We start from the raw sequence: 19,377 nt of genomic DNA, 5'->3' as shown, positions 1-19,377 counted from the left end.
CCCCCAAGCACTTCCATATCCTCACAATGTCAGCGCTGCTACACACACACACACACACACACACACACACACACACCTTTCTTTAGTTAGCTTGAGTGGTCTTATTTTCTTGCAGAACAAAATAATAAGTCACCTTGAATAAGAAGTGACTTCCCAAAGAGTACTATCTACAGAAGACATGATAACACTCTTCTGACGCTTCACTCCAATGTGTCCTTGAAAAGAGCATCTTTGATTAGGGCAAAGACAGAAAGCCAAGGCCAATGACAGAGAATGAGTACATCAAGTCCACAAGGTTGGTTTAGGAGGAAAGACAAAAGGAAATAAGTCTACTTCCAAAAGAGCCTAGAAAGGTTTGTGTGCTATGAATTGGGAAGCTGCTTTATGATAAAAGGTGTTAAATATTTTGAGGTGTAAGTGAGTGCTTGAGGGCAAGAGTGAATGCAATGGAGAGCCATTGTCCTTGGAAGAGAGGTGACCATCTAAGACATGACTTCCATCCACTGCTCCCTCCTGGGCAGAGTTCGTGGGGGTCATCCAGCCTGTTTGGATGTCTCCAGAGGTAGGGAGCTCTCTCCCTCCATCCTTCCTAAAGGAGCCTCTTTAATCAAAGCAGGCAGTTTGTGGAAATCTGTTGGTTTCCCTGACAAACTGCTAGTCTCCCTTCTTCTGGAGAGAGTACCCAGGCTATTTTCCTTTAGAGAACCACCCCTCCTCCAATTTCAGTCCTTGTGGTTTGGGCAGGACTGAGCCTAGCTCTCATCATCAGTGGCGGGCCAGTGATCCAAGCCTCGTGAATCATCCTGTTTCACACTATGACCGTAATGATTGGTTCATAAATGGGCATGTGATTCAAGCTGTCCAGTGAAAGTCAGCCCTGAGAGGTTTGATGGAGCCCCTGAGAAGGAGCCACATTCATTCTCTTGGCTTTCAAACTGATAGAATCTAAGTCTGGTGCTTCTGTTGACCACTTTACCACCCGTGAAAGAGAGTATGTCCAAAACTGAAGCCAGCATAGAAAAAAACTATGGAATGATAGAGTGCCTGAAACCTATTTCTAGACTTTTATGTTATGTGAAAAATAGACTTTCCACATGGCTTAAGCCAATTTGTGTTTAGTTTCTGAGTTCTGAATGATATAGGAAGGTTTTAATTATTAGAGTTTTATTACTTTTAAAATTTATTGGAGTGACTTCCCTATAATATTCCTTTCTTAATCTTTATTCTGCCCTCTGTGTCACATAGAAAACATCAATTTCTTCTTTTAAAGTAGACTTTATTTAAAGATATTATAGCTTGCCTAAATCTTTACTTCTGGAGTATAAACCTCATCAATCATTTTGTCTGTTCTCCTTTTGGCAAGATTTCGAATCCCCTCACTATGCAGGTTAGCTTTTTCTAGGTAAACTATGGTTTTCTAGTGTTCCTATTAAATGTGGCTCTCACATCTGAACTTGGGATTCCAGGGGAGGCTACCTGTTCCTTACTAGGATGGACCCTCTACTTCAATTAATTCAGCTTGGCTTTATTCTGAAAGTATTTTTAAATGAAGAAGGTATTTTTTAAAAGTATATTACAGGACTTCCCTAGTGGGCCAATGGTTAAGAATTCTCCAATGCAGAGGGCATGGGTTTAATTCCTGCTCCGGGAAGATCCCACATGCTACAGTGCAGCTGAGCCCATGTTCCACATCTACTGAGCCTGTGCTCTGGAGCCAGTGAGCTACAACTACTCAGCCGACGTGCCTAGCGCCAGTGCTTCACAACAAGAGAAGCCCACACACTGCAGTGAAGGGTAGTCCCTGCTCACTGCAACTAGAGAAAGCCACGTGAAGCAACAAAGACACACCACAGCCAAGAAAATAAAAAAAATAATAAATGAATCTTTTGAAAAAAAGACTTTATTCAGAGTTGCAGTGACTGGGATGAACTCTTGATACATTGAGGTTATGGTTGTAAAGCCTCTGTTTTTTTTACAACAGGTGATGAGAAGCTGGGTAATCTACTCTGCACTTAACCACTAGATATGAATTCTGTTGTCACACAAAATGGAAGCCTGGTTTTCCCCATTTACTAGCTGTCTAACCCTGAGAAAACTGTGTAGCTACCTTAGAGTCTTGCTCTCCAAGGTGTGCTACAGACAGATTTTAGAAACACAGAGTCTTAAGCTCTTTCCTAGACTTACAAATCAGAATCTGCATTTCAACAAGTCCCCAGGGGAGCTGCATGCACATTAAAGCATGACAAGCACTTTCCTAAAACAGAGCTTTTTTTTTTTTTCACCTGTGCACTTTTTAAAAAAGAGCTTTATTGTCATATGTTACATATCACATAATTCACCCATTTAAGCATCCAATTCACTGTTTTTTACTCTATTCACAGGGTTGTGCCACCATTGCGTGCATGCATGAGTGGTAAGTCACTTTAACCAAGTCTGACTCCTTGCCATCCAATGGGCAGTAGCCTGCCAGGCTCCTCTGTCCATGGGATTCTCCAGTCAACAATACTGGAATGCATTCCCATGCCCTCCTTCAGGGGATCTTTCTGACCCACGGATTGAACCTGTGTCTTTTAACATCTCCTACATTGGCAGGGAGGTTCTTTACCATTAGCGCCACCTGTGAAGCCCTGTACAACCATCACCACAACATAATTTCAGACAATTTTTGTCCCCATTTAATAAAAATATTCCCATACCTACTTACAGTCAATTTGCATTCCCCTCCTACTTCCAAGCCCTAGACTTGAGCAATTACTAGTCTACTTTTGCCTATGTATTTGCTTATTCTGAACATTACCTATAAATGGAATCATGCAATATGTGGTCTTTTGTGCGTGGCTTCATTCACTTAGTATAAAGCTTTCAAAATTCATGATGTTTTTTAATAGCACATATCAGTACTTCATTCTGTCTTATGGCCAATTAATATAATATTGTCTGATGTACCATATTTGTGTATCCATTCATCAGTTGACAAACATTTGGGTTGTTCTCACTTTTTAGCTATTGTGAATAATGCTGCTATGAACGTTTGTGTATAAGTCTTTGTGTGGATGTATGTTTTCCTTTCCCTTGGGTATATACTTCCGAGTGGAATGTCTAGTTTATTGTGGTGATCATACATTTACCTTTTGAGAAACTGCCAAACTATTTTCCAAAATGGCTGCACCATTTTGCATCATCACTGACAACATATGGGACTTCCACTTTCTTCAACTCCTCACAAACACGACTTGTCTGTCTTTTTTTTTTTTTTTTTAATTATATGCTCTTAGTGGATGTGAAGTAGTATCTCTTAATAGTTTTGATTTACATTTCCCTAATGACTAACAATTTTGAGCATCTTTTCATGTACCTGTTGGCTATGTATCTTCTGTGGAGAAATGTCTTTTCAAATCCTTGCCCATGTTTGCATTGGGTTATTTTTATTTATTTATTTTTTTAACTTTTGAGCTCTAGAATTCTTTATTTATTACAGATATAAGTCTCAGATCAGATATATGATTTGTCTTTTTACTTTCTTGCTAATATCCTTGAAAGGACAAAAGTTTTTAATTTTGCTGGTGTTCAATGTATCAATTTTCTCTTTTGTTGCTCATGCTTCTGGTGTCATATCTAAGGGTCTGTTGCCAAATCTTAGTTTATGAAGATTTCAGTTGTCCTAGGACCATTAGTTGAAGAAACTCTTCTTTCCCCTTTGAATGGACTTGGCATCCTTGTTAAAAATCAATCAACCATTTGTTTCTGGACTCTCGATTCTATCCCATTGATCTGTCTGTCTGTCTTATGTCAGCACCACACAGCATTGATTACCGTAGCATTGTAGTAAGTTTTGAAATCGGGAAGTGTAGGTCTTTCAACTTAGTTCTTTGTTTTCAAGGTTGCTTTGACTTTTCTGGATATCTTACATTTCTACATGAATTTTAGGATCAGTTCTTCAATTTCTGAAGAAATTGGCAGCTGATATTTTAATAGGCATTGCATTGAATCTGTAGATTAAGTTGGGAGGTATTGCCATCTTAACTATATATATACATATATTTTTTTGCTTTTTAGTTGCTTTATTAACTTTACATTTTTCCATGCAAATGGGCGAAACTCTACTGTTGATGGAAACTTAGATTGAGTGCCATGGCAATCTCCAATTAGAAGCTGGTAACACAGAATTCATCTGACACATGGAGATTACATACGGTTCACAGCAAATGGGCCAGTAAAGGCATTAACAAGAAAATGCAAGGATAAAGAGGACAACAGTGGGAATCACAGTATTAATCTCATGGAAAATGGCAGGAGTCAAGGCATAAGGCAAAGTTCGTCATGATGGTCCTAGTGATTAGAGACCTCCCCCATGAGGATAGGAAGACAGTTCCTCAATTACAGCTCTCTGTTTTCTCCTAATTTCTCTCAACTCCTCTATGAAAATTTCCATATCATCTCCATCTCCACTGATTCCATCATTGTCCTGCCTACTGGGCATGGCCCATGGGAAATTAGAGGCAAGTCTGTGAGCCTGTCACTCTCTATGATTTCCTGCTGACTGGTGGCATTCACCCCCTCCCAAAGGGCAGTCTTCCTGTCCATTCTGCATGGACTGCTCCATTTCTTTCTTTCCCTAGTGGATATTCACCATGATGAGGTTTTTTTCCCCTGATCATTTTTCTGGGCCTATACTTGCTGTCTCCTTCTCCTTTTGATTCTTGCCACAAATACCCCACTGCCATGCTTCGTCCCACAGACCTGATCTGCTTGCCTCAGGTCTGCAGCTAGCCGGGTGTGAGGGAGCAGCGGAGAGCTGGTACCCAGACAGGAGTGATTTCTACACTGAAGGCTGTGTCACTCGGCAGCTCCTGGTCACGCGAGGCTTCACGTCCCTGCCAAGTTCAACTCCTACGTCTGGTTGCAATCTTAATAATATTAAGTCTTCCAAAACATGAACGTGGTATGTCTTCTCATTTATTTAGCTCTTCTTTATTTTCTTTCAACAAGTCAAGTTTTGTATTTCTTTTTTTTTTTAATTTTGTTAAATTTAAACCTAAGTATTTATTCTTTTGGATGCTATTGTAAATGGAATTGCTTTATTAATTCCAGTTTTAAACTGTTTAATTTTGATTGTTAGTGTATAAAAATATAGTTTATTTTTTAATACTGGTATTGTATCTTACCACATTATTGAATTCATTTTTTAGTTCTAATAGTGTTTTAGTAGATTGTTCAACATTTCTATAAACAAGACCATGGCATCTGAAAATGGACTTTTACTTCTTCTTTCCAATCTTGATGCCTTTTATTTCTTTCTCATACCTAATTGTCTTGACTAGAAACTCCTGTACATGCTTTAAGAAATTTGTGAGAATGGACAACTTTACCTTGTTCCTAATCTTAGGAGACAATGTTTAATCTTTCACGCATTAGTATGATGCTAGTTGTGGGTTTTGCATAAATGCCGTGTAGCAGATAGAGGAAGTTCCTTTGTGTTCCTAGTTTGTTGAGTGCTTGTATCATGAAAATGCATTGATTTTTGTCAAGTACGTTTTCTGCATTTGTTGAAATTATCCCATGGTTTCTGTCTTTATTCCATTAATATGGTGTATTCCTCATGCTTGTGCTAAGTTACTTCAGTCATGTTCAACTCTTTGAGACCCTGTGGACTCTAGCCTGCCAGGCTCCTCTGTCCATGGGATTCTCCAGGCAAGAATTCTGGAGCGGATTGCCAGGCTCTTTTCCAGGGGGTCTCCCCAACCCAGGGACTGAATCCACATCTCTTAGATCTCCTGCATTGCAAGCGGATTCTTTACCACTGAGCTACCAGGGAAGCCCAATATGGTGTATTATATTAATTGATTTTTGAAGGTTAAACCAACTTTGTTGTCTTGGGATAATGCATTTTTTCATGGCATATAATTGTTTATATGCTATGTAATTTGATGGCATATATGTTGCTGGTTTTGGTTAGCAAATATTTTGTTGAGGATTTTTATATCTTTAGTCATGCAATTCTGTAGGATTCTTTTGGTGTGTGCGAGTATGATGTCCTTATCTGGTTTTGATATTGGGGTAACATTGGCTTAATAAAATGGGTTGAGAAATATTTCCTCCTCTTCTAATTTTCCTAAGAATATGTGAAGGGTTGGTATCAATTCTTCTTTAACGTTCCGTAGAATTCACCAGTGAATCCCTCTGGACCAGGACTACTTATCTTTATGGGAAATTTTTAAATTGCTTGTTTGATTTCTTGTCATAGGCCTATTCAGATTTTCTGTTTCTTCTTGAGACAGTCTTAGTAACTTTTATCTTTCTAAAAATTTGTTCATTTTATCTAAGTTATCAAATTTACTGATGTAAAGCTATTTATAGTGTTCCCTTATAATACTTCTTATTTCTGTAAGGTCAGTAATAATGTCCTCTCATTCATGATTTTAATGACTTGAGTTTCCTCCCTTTTTCCTTGATCAGGTTAGCTAAAGTTTCATCCATTTTGTTGATCTTTATTTAAAGAACCAACTTTAGTTTTATTGATTTTCTCTATTGTTTTTCTAGTCTCTGTTTTATTTATTTTCATACTTCTTTTTATTTCCTTCCTTTTGCTTGATTTGGATGTAGTTTATTCTTCTTTTTCTAGGATATAGTTTTTTAATCTGAAAAAGAAAAGCATATTTGCTTCAAAGTGTTATTGCAAGGATTAAATAAAACATGTGTCTGGCATATAGTAGATGTTCAATAAATGTCAATTCTCTTTTTATTTATTCATTCTTGCTTTGGACTCATAAATCCAGCCTGTTAATACCAATTTGAATTTTAAAATTGCCATCAAAACATATTAATCATGCTCCTCACTGATAGTCAGGCTATCACCTGCAGGTCTGGTAAGACATGATTCCAATACCTACATCCAAAATGTGGATGAAAAGAGTGGGGCAGGGCAGAAGTTAAGGGTATGCCTCTGCAAACCTCTTCCAGATGGACATCAATCCATTAGTCAATGCTCTTTGGACACAGTGGTTCAGCAATAAATCTACCCAGCTGTCCACGTTGGCCCCTGCCAAATGCCCTGCTAAAGCTGTGTTGTCTGTGGCACTCCCCAATTCTCTCATCTCTACAGTGGGCTTCTGGACTTGCCCATCTGTCATCTGTGCTCCTTGCTAGGTGTGGAAGATTGAATTATTGACCCAAGTTTTCACTCCTCTTGGCATTTACACCCTTGCCATAGCCTTAGGAATGGAGTACCCTTTACCTCCTGTACTTTGATTTTGACCACAGGATTTGTTTTGACCAATGGCACGTGGATGGAAGCTGTAGTGTGCCCGTTCCAAGCCTGTCTTAAGAGGCCTCGCATGTTTCTGCTCATCACCTTGAACCTCTGCCATCACTCTGAGAAGAGCATGTCTAGGCCAGTCCTCTGGTCCAAGGAAGATGAGAAATGTGTGGAGCAAACCACATTAGGCTCACAATCCTATGGCAGGAAAAAGAGCCTCTCCAGCCAACCTTTCAAATCCCCAAGAATAAATGATGATTGTTTCAAGTCATAGGGTTTTGAAGTGGGTGGTTACACAACGTTGGCACAATACCTGACCGACATATTAAGTAAGACCCATCTGTACATGTAGTGCTTCACCAGGTGTGAGAAGAAACTATAGAGCTACCTTAAAGCTGAGACTCTGCTCTGAGTCTCAGTGGAAAGCACTTTGGGCTAAGGATGGTTCAGGAGGCATCTAATCTTGGGCCCAGTATGCTCAGGCAGTTCTCACATCTCTCTGCAAATAAGGGTCTCCCACCAGCACAGCAGTCCTCTGCCATTTTTCTGTGATGGGGCATCTGGTGGGCAAGGCCATCTGAATGGATGAGTTTGAGTTGAAATGCAAAGATGCATTTCCTCCACGAGATACAGATTTTGACAAAACTCCAAAAGATAGTTTTGGAGAAGTAAGTCTCTTCAACAATTGACAAGCACCACAACAACTCGTGATGAAGCAGTAAAGGGCACTCACACCAGGTTCTGGCTCAGGTCCCAGGGGCTGTGGGTGATGTGAAAGTCCACCATCTCTACAAGTTACTTAACATCTTTCTTTTCCATTCAGGAAAGTGGGGAGTGAGATTGTTATTATCCATCAGAGGCTAATTCACCCATAAGCGAGTAAAGCTTTGACTTTGGGCCTCTAACTTTCTAGTTCCCTTCAAGACTCTAGGGAGGGACCTTCACAATATATGCAGATGGACCCACATATTTGCAAAGTTTGCAGAGCTGAGGGGTTTGAATGGCAACAGTGCAACCATCGTCGCTCTCCATCCTCTCGTCTGCTCTGTCAAGCTTCTCTCTGTGTCACTGGTGGCACTGGAGTGGCTAAGGGCTTTCTGGGTCTGTTACAGCGGTTTGAGTTGGATGGATTGAGTTTGGCTTTCAGTTCAGTTCAGTCGCTCAGTCGTGTCCACCTTTGCGACCCCATGAATCACAGCACACCAGGCCTCCCTGTCCAACACCAACTCCCGGAATTCACTCAGACTCACGTCCATCGAGTCTGTGATGCCATCCAGCCATCTCATCCTCTGTTGTCCCCTTCTCCTCCTGCCCCCAATCCCTCCTAGCATCAGAGTCTTTTCCAGTGAGTCAACTCTTTGCATGAGGTGGCCAAAGTATTGGAGTTTCAGCTTTAGCATCATTCCTTCCAAAGAAATCCCAGGGCTGATCTCCTTCAGAATGGACTGGTTGGATCTCCTTGCAGTCCAAGGGACTCTCAAGAGTCTTCTCCAACACCACAGTTCAAAAGCATCGATTCTTCAGCGCTCAGCCTTCTTCACAGTCCAACTCTCACATCCATACATGACCACAGGAAAAACCATAGCCTTGACTAGATGGATCTTTGTTGGCAAAGTAATGTCTCTGCTTTTGAATATGCTATCTAGGTTGGTCATAACTTTCCTTCCAAGGAGTAAGTGTCTTTTAATTTCATGGCGGCAGTCACCATCTGCAGTGATTTTGGAGCCCCCCAAAAATAAAGTCTGACACTGTTTCCACTGTTTCCCCATCTATTTCCCATGAAGTGGTGGGACCGGATGCCATGATCTTCATTTTCTGAATGTTGAGCTTTAAGCCAACTTTTTCACTCTCCACTTTCACTTTCATCAAGAGGCTTTTTAGTTCCTCTTTGGGTTTAGTGGGATGTATTTCTGTGGTTTGCATCACTGTCAATGATAAATCATTGCTGGCCATGCTAGTATAGGAATGACTTCCAAGAATGTGCCTACTGCCCATTCTGCAAACTCTCTCAGCACCCGAGGCATCCAGCTCCTGAAATATGTGAGTAATGCAGGAGACATAAGGCTTGAAACATACACAGACTATGGTAAGATAATCTAATTATTCAGCAAATAAAATTGTAAGCAATGGATTCAATTCTCATCAATGCCTAGTCAAAACTGAAGTTCACTTATGCAAGAATATACTCAGTGAGGCAGAACAGACAATTATAATTGTACTGTATGTTCTTTTCCCTTTTTCAATGGGAATCATGTAAAACAGAACCGATTAGAATTACTATGTTACAGGCACGGGCCCGTAACAGTATTTCAAACCTCAAGCACAATTGCAGCAGCTCAGATATGAAAGAAATTTGATAAAAGTTTTCTTAAATTTGACAACAACCCTAAAAATTCATGTGGCACTACCAGTAACGAGAGGTGAAGTTGGAAGAAACTCTTTTGTGCCATCAATCAAGTCAAGTCAAGTCGCTCGCTCGGTCGTGTCCGACCCTTTGCGACCCCGTGGACTGTAGCCCACCAGGCTCCTCAATAACTTAAACCAAATTTCAAACAGCTGATCTAAGGGAAAGAGTGAATTTTTATCTATTCTCTCTAGAGAAAATATTACACAATCATTTTCATAAGAAGACTTAATCAAAGAGTATGCAGTCAAAAAACAACATTAAAAAAGAGTATTAAAGAGGTTTGTCATGCTTGAAGTATTGTTTTTTAAAATTATATTATTTTTCTGGATTTTGTGGTAAGGGTATTGTTATCATTGTATAGCTTGTAATTGCCATCATTGATATTTGTCACCAAATTTTTAATTTGCTATCATTTCTTTTCTCATTCTAAATAAATATTTGTTTTACATTTAACTTTGTATCTCTAACTTTGTATTTTTTTCTTAAAATGTGTGTGTGTGTGTGTGTGTGCGCGCGTGCTAAGTCACTTTGCTTGTGTCCAATGTGTGACCCTATGGACTATTGCTCACCAGGCTCTTCTGTCCGTGGGATTCTCCAGGCAACAATACTGGGGTGGATAGCTATTTCTTCCTCCTGACCGAGCCATCAAACTCGTGTTTCTTATGTCTCCTGCATTGGCAGATGGGTTCTTTACCACTAGCACCATCTGGGAAGCTGGAAATTGTATAGGTTTTGGCCCCCAGGAAAACTGTTTCCACTCCTGCCTTCCAGAGGTCACACCCCAGAAGCCTGCAGGGGGCCAGCAGTATCTCTCCTGGGGAAGTGGTATGCCCACTCAGGGACTCAGTGTCACTCGAAGAGAGAGCCCTGCTTCTGGCTGAAGGGACAGGGACACTTAGCTCCCATCAAGGGCTGACCCCAGCCTTGGGTTTTCCAAAAGAAGCTGATAATATAAATTTTTATGTGAATTCTTTAAAGTTAACACATACCTACTGTGTGAGCTGCTATTTCCCACACTCTCTTGAGATAAATTTACCCTTCTCTAATTTGCTTTTTTTAAAAAGTAAACAACTTGTGAACACCAGAGCCTTATTGTTGTTAACAATAGCTTGCTGTGGGCCTTGCAGTGACACCGGTTAGGACACTGCAGCAGGGGGATGGCCTAGGGTGTCTCTGGGGTCCTGACGGCTCTCTTGCACTGACGTCCTCCAGCAGGCTCCCTGCCACCTGGCATTGGGGCAGATGAGGAAAGACCGTGAATTGTGGTGGCCAGAATGTTCTCCCGGGCCTGGGCCGGCCAGGGGGCTCAGAGGCGCCAGGGCAGGGGAGGCCACATCCACAGGGCTGGGGCTGTGTCCTTTGTGGCCTGAAGGACAGGACTTTGTGGAAGGGCGAGGGGGATTGCAAGAGTTAATGTGATAATGTCTGTTGATTATTTTAAGCCACATGGAGGAAAAATAAATTATAAATAGCAAGGGCCATAACGGATTCAAAGGGTAAGTGTACTGATAGCCTTTTTCTCTTCCTAAGATTCTGAGCTTTCAAAACAAGATTATTTCGGGAGCGCATCTATTTTAATTCAAATGATTCTTCTTTAAACACGTTTCAGTGTGAGAGAGCCTGTCTCCTCCTATTCCCCTTGCTTTTTCCACGGAAAGGGAAAGCTCTGGTTTCACACACCTCGTGCCGCCTCCAGCCTTTAAAAACCTTTCTGGGCACCATCCGGCCACCGTGCATGTTAGCAAAGACCTGGCTTGACATTCTAATCCCCAGAATCCGCCTTGTTTACCACTTGACAGCGGGCTTCATTTTGAAGGTGATGCTTTGTAACTTCCAGCTTCTGAAGCAAAAGCAACACACAGGCACACTCACATGTGTGTGAGCGCGCGCGCGCACACACACACACACACACACACACACACACACTATACATATGCACACATGCACACACAGCATGCACACGCATAGCAAGAATGTTCCCTTATCTTAGGGACGGTCTCCTCTCGTTGCAGCACACCAGGCCAGGAGAGGCAAAGGGGCTTTCACTGGTTCATGAAAGGCGTGTCGACATCTCTGAAGTGCCCTCAGGATCCCCGGCACGGTGGGTCTGGGCCTCAACAAGCTGGGCTTTCTTCGCTCCCACAGCATAACTTCCCCAGATCCACAGCCCCGGCCTCCAGCGCCAGGTGCTGAAGTCAGGCCGGCGGCTCAGATTCCAGTAGCTTCTGTTGCTGTCACCGGGATTAGCACAGGGAACGGCAGGCTGGAGCACGGGGGGTGCGTGGCCTTCTCTTCTTCCAGCCTGGCTGCAGTTCTGTCTTTGCAAGCACTTATTTTTTAAAAACGACTTTTGCTGTCTTGCAGACGCGCTCTCATACTCTCTCTCCCTCTCCTTCGACCCTGCACACCTAGAGTCCTCCCATTTGAGAAAGTTTCTTTGGACTCTGATTTCTATAGATATTTGAAATTGGGTAATATGGTCCCAAGAGAGGAAATAAAAATACTGCCACCGTCTTGAGTTCTGCTTAAAACATGAAGCCCAGTCTGCAGAGGGATTCGTTGTTTCCAGACTGACAAAGAAGCTGCCATTTCATGGGGTGGGCACGGAAATCAACCCATTTCCCTTCTCAATGCAAGCTGCTATTTAATGAAGATGAATTAAGACTTAACAGTGTTAACACTGTTGAATTATGAGTTTGATGAAGGTGGGCAATCCGTTAGCAAACATTGGAGATGAGTTGTTTATATGCTCAGCAAATGCAAATTGATGGTTCTCCTCTCTGGCAGACCTGGGTGACTCTGACAAGGCCTTGGCCATTCATTTGGCCTAAATGCATGGCTGCAATATTTCAGCGGTCTCCCATGGAGTACACGCAAGCAGGCTGAAGAAAGACAAAGGCCACGCTTTACATAAAGAAAGAGTCATTGAATGTGGAGAAATGATAGAGGGCAGGATTCCAATCTGTTATAAATAAATTCCTTATTGTGGAGTCAATCCGTGCACTTCTTAAATAGAAATACTCATATGGCAGCTTAAAAATTCTTTGGCTATTTATGGGGGAAATGCTGTGATGTCTAGGATTTGCCTAAAATACTCTAGGAAAAAAATGTTTTTCAAATGTCTGTGTATGTTGGGGAAGAAACATAGTAAACAGATAAAATTGTCAAAGTGCTTAAAGTTGTTGAAGTTGGGTGACAGGAACTTGGGACTTTGTTGTACTTTTCTCTCTACTGTTTTGTTTATTGGAAATTTTCCATAATATGCATGTCCCCTAAACCTCTAAAAAATTCCCTGGAGACGATTAGGTAACCTATGAGGAAAGAGACAAGCAGAGAGATTCACAATCTAAAATGAGAAGATACAGATGAAAAATATGAAAGCCCGAGTAGATAGATGTATGAAGTGCATGAGCAAACAAAATTAAAAAAAAATTTATGTCTGAGAAAATTTGAAAACCTGTTCAAACTCACTAAAAAAAGTTAAAGAAACTTCAGCGCAATAGGATTGCATATGGGATGCCATTCTCTTCCCCCTCAATAAGCAAAGATTTTAGGAACAGGAGCTCCTAATTTCAGTGAATGTCAGGACCAGGCCTCCTGTGGCAGCTGCTGAGAGTGCATATTGGGACAACATTTTGGAAGGCAAATTAGCAGTGTGATTTCAACAACCTTAAATTTTTCCTATCCATTGAGCCAGTAATTCCACTTCTAGGAATTTTGCCTAAGAAAACAAGTAAAGATGTGCATAGTAACTTGTGATTCATATATACAGATGACTGTGCCAGCATTATTTAGAGGAGTGAAAACAATTGGAAATGACCCAAATAGCCAACAATAAGTGACTCCTTAGGTAATTTTGGTCAAATAATGTGTGCATTTATTCAATAGATACTTATCAAGATCCCTCCACAAATCACACCCAGGGAACACAAAGATGAATAAGGCACAGCCCCTGTCCTTGGGGAATTGATAGGGCCATGGGAACACAGACAAATAAACAGGTGACAAAGGTCATTTACATAATTAAGTATACTACAGATAACAAAAACAGAAGTTACAAAGGATGGCTTTGTTTTAGGGTAAGTGCAGGATAAAAAACTGTACATACTCCTTATATAAAAATATTTAAATATAATATAAATATTGATAAACAATATGAAAAATATTAACAAATTTGCCTCTGAGCATTGGGATAATGCATGATTATTTTTTCCTTAGAAGTTAACTTACAAAATTTTCTCTATCAAAATACATAATTCTATAACACTACATATACACACACATGCTGCATATATAGTTTCATTTAACTGACAACTTTTAGAGGTAGACTTTACTTTTAATTTTTAAAAGTGTTCAACTTCCTATCTTTATTTTTGAATGGATTCCAAAATACAAATCATATGGTTCCAAAATCCAAAAAATATAAAATGATATGTAGTGAAAGAATATCCCTGCCCTAAACCACTGTGCTTTGCATCACCATCCCCAATCTTCACACTGGATTTAACTATTTTCATTAAGTTCTGTGTATTATTTATGTAAAATAAGCAAATACAATAAACATGTTTTTATATTCCTTCTTCCTTATACAAAATGTTACATATTATATATATTATTCCCCATCTTGCTTTTCTCACTAAAAGAAGTCTACTTCTTATTGTTGTGAGGATTAAAGAAATTCCTCATTTTTAATCTACTGTGGACATTGTGGAGTCCTATCCCAAGGCCACAGGTGTGTGGTCTTGCACCGGGGCCATGGAAGTAGAGCCCAGAACCGAGGCCATCTCTGGAACTGACTGAGCCCCATTGTAACTGCTGCCAAAAGACCCCTGATCCTTACCGGCCAGCTTCCTGATGCCAAGTTAGGCAAAAACGCCCACCTTGGTACTCATCCTATAGCTCCCTAACCAATTACCTAACGCCACCCTTCTAGCAGGAATTTTCTTAATCTTGGGCTATAAAAATTGGCTGCTAACTCCCTGGTGTTTCAGGAAGTCAGCCACTGTATTTTTAGTGCCCCTCACTATCTATTCTCCCTTCAGTCGGCGCTTCCTTGAGCTTGCCCGCTTTTCTAATGGTGTCCTGTCGACTTTTCTTGGTCTATCAGGAGTTTGGACCACTGTGCTCCACATTATCTCTGCTCTTTGTTCTTAATAAACTCACTCATTTCTGCAATACTCTGTGTCTGGAAATTCCTTTCCAATCAGCATTCTGACTGCTGCGAAAGATATATTGAAATCTGTCTAATTAGTTCTGCTGCCAATGAAGTTTGCATTTTTTCCTGCCTGCTTCTAAAAGAGTACGATTTAGCTCAAACATGGAGTTTGAAAATTTTTTCCCCTTGTGAGTCTGAATGGTGTCTAATAGAATAAAGATTGGTTCAAAGTCACTTGTCCGAGTCCCATTTTATAGATGAGGAATAGAGGCCTCACAGAGGCTCAGTGAATTGGCCAAAGCCACAAGCTAGTCAGTGAGTAATCTCGGCCTCAGGCTCAAGCCTGTCAGGGTCAGAGCCCATGCTTTTTCAGTCAGAGCTGGACTGAGAACTAATTATCACAAATAAAAGAATACACAGGGAACTTAGAGTTTTGTACAAAAGTTAATTATTAGCTTATTATAATTATTTAGGCATGGAAGAAGGAACAACAGAAACTTCTGAATAATTGTGAGCAGGAAAACTCCTGGATAAGGATTGGAGAGGGGATGATCAGAAGATCCAGGAGGACATTGCAGTGATTTTGAGGAACCCGTACCTGTTGGGATCAATAAATTTGTTGTTTTTCAATAAGGAAGTTCTGAGTGGGAAACTGGTTAGCAGTCTTTTCCTGAGCTCAGGGAGGAAGCAGAACCTGGCCATAATCCTTCAGTGTGGGGTTTCCCTGATTGGTTCTAGCTCCTGAGGTCTGACATTGGCAGAAAGTCTGGATGTGTGTTTGTGTGTGGTGGGCCAGTTTTGGGGTTGTTGGCAAGGGGTCAGATGGAAATTCTAGCAGGATAAAAACCAAAGGCATAGTGTCCTCATTCTCTAGATTAAGTGTTAAGGGGTCTCTGAGAGATTGCTAGCAAATAAGAGACAACGAGTGTGGGTGTCCAAATAGAGAGCAGACATTTTTACCTTTTCCCAGATCCATTCAGCAGAGACAGGTCACGGGCTTAGAAGGAAGAGACATCTGCTTTGCTCCACTCTCCAGTGAAATGCATGGGCAAGGGCAATCCATAGGCCAGGGTTGCCAGATAAAATATAGGACATCTAGCTATATCTGAATATCGGATAAACAACGTGTAAATTGTTAGTAAAAGTATATCCTGCATAAGGTTTTTATTTGCTAAATCTGGTAACCCCACTATAGCAACTCAGTTCACGACCTCCTGACAGCAACCTTTATTTTTCTGCAGGTATTTACTAATCTCAGCAGAGAATATTCAGGGTAGGAGAGGTTGAGGAGATTCTGCCTTCAGATGACTTCCACTTTATGGCTGTTGATAAATCTACCTGGTTATAACAACATCATTTCCATGTTAAAAATAAAGAAAGAAAGATATGATTTCATTTATCTATTCATTTACATATTAAACTATCTCTAAATAACTTTTGGATTATAAAAGCGATATACATACATTGTAGGAAAAATAGATATAAATAGATATACATGTATGTATACATATACATGAGTATGTAACAATGTATTTAGTTTTACTTGAATTTGACAGAAGAACATAAAAATGTAAATGAAAGAATTACTAAACTCCAGATAAATATTTTACAGAAAGAAGAATCAGTTCCTTAAAAGAAATCTAAATTTAAAAAAATAATAAAAGCAGAGTAAATGTAAAAAATAACTTTGACATACATTATTTTGTATGTCTATAGCATGATACAAGTGTACCAGACTCTACTTAACATACAGAATTATCAGATCAAGTTGAAAAGTCCAAACATTCTGCTTGCAAGAGCCACACTAAAGCAAAGGGACATGAAAAGGCTGAAAATAAAAGGATGGAAATTATATATTTGCCAAAACAAAGCTTGTGTAGCTATATCAATATCATATTTTTGAAAGAGATGAATATCAATCAAGATATAATGATAAAATCTTCAATTAAGTATATTTTAAAAATATACTTAGTAACATAGTCTCAAATCATATAAAGCAAAACTTGACAGACCAACGAGGATAAACTGATAAACACACATCACATCGGGAAATTTTTGATACGCCTTTCTCAGTAATTAGATCAAACAGACAGCAAATCTTTCATTGTGTTTGAACAATATAATTAACAAACTTGATCCCATATATGTATGTATATATACAGAGAGAGAGCGGGGGCAGGGTGGGGAGAACCCTGTAGTAAGAAATCAGAGCATGTACAAACCTTCTCAGACACATAAGGATCATGTAGAAAACTAACCCCAAAGTAGGCTGCTAATTGGGTTTCCGTACATTTTAAAGAATCAGTAATAACATAGAGACCACATATCTTATTCCAATGCAATTAAGGTGAAAGTGAATAGATAAATAATTTTAGGAACCTATAAATTATGAAATTTAAAAACAAATTTTAAGTAACTACAGATCAAATGAAAAATAAAAACAAGCATTTAAAATATTTGGAATGGTCTGAAAAATAATGGCAGCTTTCTGCATCCATTTAATTTTTCTACCTCATATCCAAAAATCAATTAAGTTAAGAGAAAAAGCAATAAGTTCACCCCTGGTCCACACCTTTACATCTTTAGGATATAGAGACCACCACAAACTTTGAATTACCTACAACTTGAGAAGGAAGCACTGTTTCAATAGAGCGTCTGTGCTGCTAGAGGTAGGAGAGTAGAGGAGGAGAGGCTTATGAGCATCTGCAAAAAGGGAAATTAGAGGAAGAGGACATAGATAACACACACACAGAATTACTCCCAGAAAAAGAAAGTGCAATAGTAAATGTCAAAAAATTGAACATAGCTCTAGGACATGGTAGTTCACAGCAACAGCCAAAGAGAAAATGGCTTGAAAGTGAACAGGACTGGAACTGGCACCTCAGAGATGCAGAGCTTCTAGGAGATAATAAAATAAAGAGATGAGTTATGTCCTTTGTGAATTGACTGTGAAGGAAAAGTTTAAATAAGAGAGAAAAAATACTGATTCTGCAGATTAAAAAAGGAATAAGATATCCCAATCCTTTTCATTCCCCTCATTATTATCCATTAAAAAAAAAAAAAAAGCTGAGAAGAGGGTACTCTTAAACTATGAACTATAAACTATGAACACAGAGTGCTCAGGAATAGGAAAAATTGAAAATAAGTCAAACCAAGTCCATATAAGACTGGTAGCTGTTCAAAAGTCTCCCTTTCTCCAAAATGGAAGAAACTGATAATACACATTGCATTATGAATTGAACATATGTTAAAAATCATTTGTAAATTAAAACATTAGAATCATATATTAAAAATCTAAAAACAAAGATGAGCAAAGCAAAAGAAATGCAATGAGTTGACTGAACTCAGGAAAGAAACTGAAGAAAAAGGCAACACAATTTCAGAATAAAGAATAAATTACAAGTGTGCAAGGAGGAATATATCGAAGTGAAAATTTGAAAAGAAACACTGAAGAAAGGCAGAAAACAAAGAAAACAACATAATAAGAACAAAAGAAGTAAAATGATTCTGAAAATGATTGAAAAGGAAGATGGGCAAAGAAGATTCAGCCTACATATGAGGATCCCCAGGTTGAAATGCCCAAACACAGGAACAACAAATATTTAAAACTGTATTCAAGAAGACTTTCCAGAAAAGGTAAATAACCATATTAAAATGCCCCAGCATGTTGTCAAGAACTATGAAGAGTCTTATATTTTATTCTACTTATAAGCTAATAAGTTAGCTTGCCACAGCTTTATGGTTGCCAATAGAAAACATGAGATTCCTGGGTCAGAGAGTAAAGATCGCTTATTACTCACATAAATATTAGTACCCAATATACTGTCCTTTTAACATTGATCCTCTCAGCCTTAATATTCAAGGGTGATGTACAGAGGGCTAGAGAATATCTGCACATACAATGTAACAGGAGAGGATCTCTTAGCTCAGGGAACCTGAGTCTTTCACAATGAGTAGATATCATCCCTTCCTTTTGCTTCACTGTGCTGAACACCAAACATGTCTTCTTTTTGTCCTGGAGGACAAAACTATCTCTATCTTCTGAGGCTGTTTGCTGTACAATGTATTTGCTATACAATATATTTGCAATACAATATATTTGCGATATATACAGAAATGTGAGTGACTCAGAGAACTGTCTCCCAGCACATATACTTTGAAAATTGTCCCAGAATGTTCAAATCTCAAATTTGAGACATGAACTACTAGACTTTAAAGACCAAAACAAACAAACAAACAAACAAACAAACTCATCAGGGATTCCAGGCCCAACTATAAAATTAATTGGATGCATAAGAAAATTCAGCTTCCAGCAGTCTTGTCAAGAACAACATGTAAAGGAAGGCAGGAACTGAATGTTTTGTTGTGTGTGGGTGGCTTGAAAAAGAGTCACTGCAGATACAGTTAGTAATGTTAAGAGGAGGCCATACTGGAGTACTATGACCAGTGTCCCTATAAGAACAGAAGAGACACAGACACATAGACACAGAAGGGGTCACCATGTGGCAACAGAAGCAGTTGAAGTGCTATAGTTGCCAGCCGAGGAGTGCCAAAGACTGT

The 19,377-nt window shown here is 39.6% G+C and overlaps 1 pseudogene; it reads right to left on the bottom strand.

Annotated features, from left to right (window-relative positions):
• Positions 1-4,296: 4,296 nt before the first annotated feature.
• LOC129644533 (protein BEX3-like) lies at positions 4,297-8,041 on the bottom strand (annotated as a pseudogene).
• Between the last annotated feature and the right edge of the window lie 11,336 nt (positions 8,042-19,377).

This window comes from Bubalus kerabau, chromosome 2, assembly GCF_029407905.1.
Source record: "Bubalus kerabau isolate K-KA32 ecotype Philippines breed swamp buffalo chromosome 2, PCC_UOA_SB_1v2, whole genome shotgun sequence".
Lineage (NCBI taxonomy): Eukaryota > Metazoa > Chordata > Mammalia > Artiodactyla > Bovidae > Bubalus > Bubalus kerabau.
This window is presented reverse-complemented; position numbering and strand designations above follow the sequence as displayed.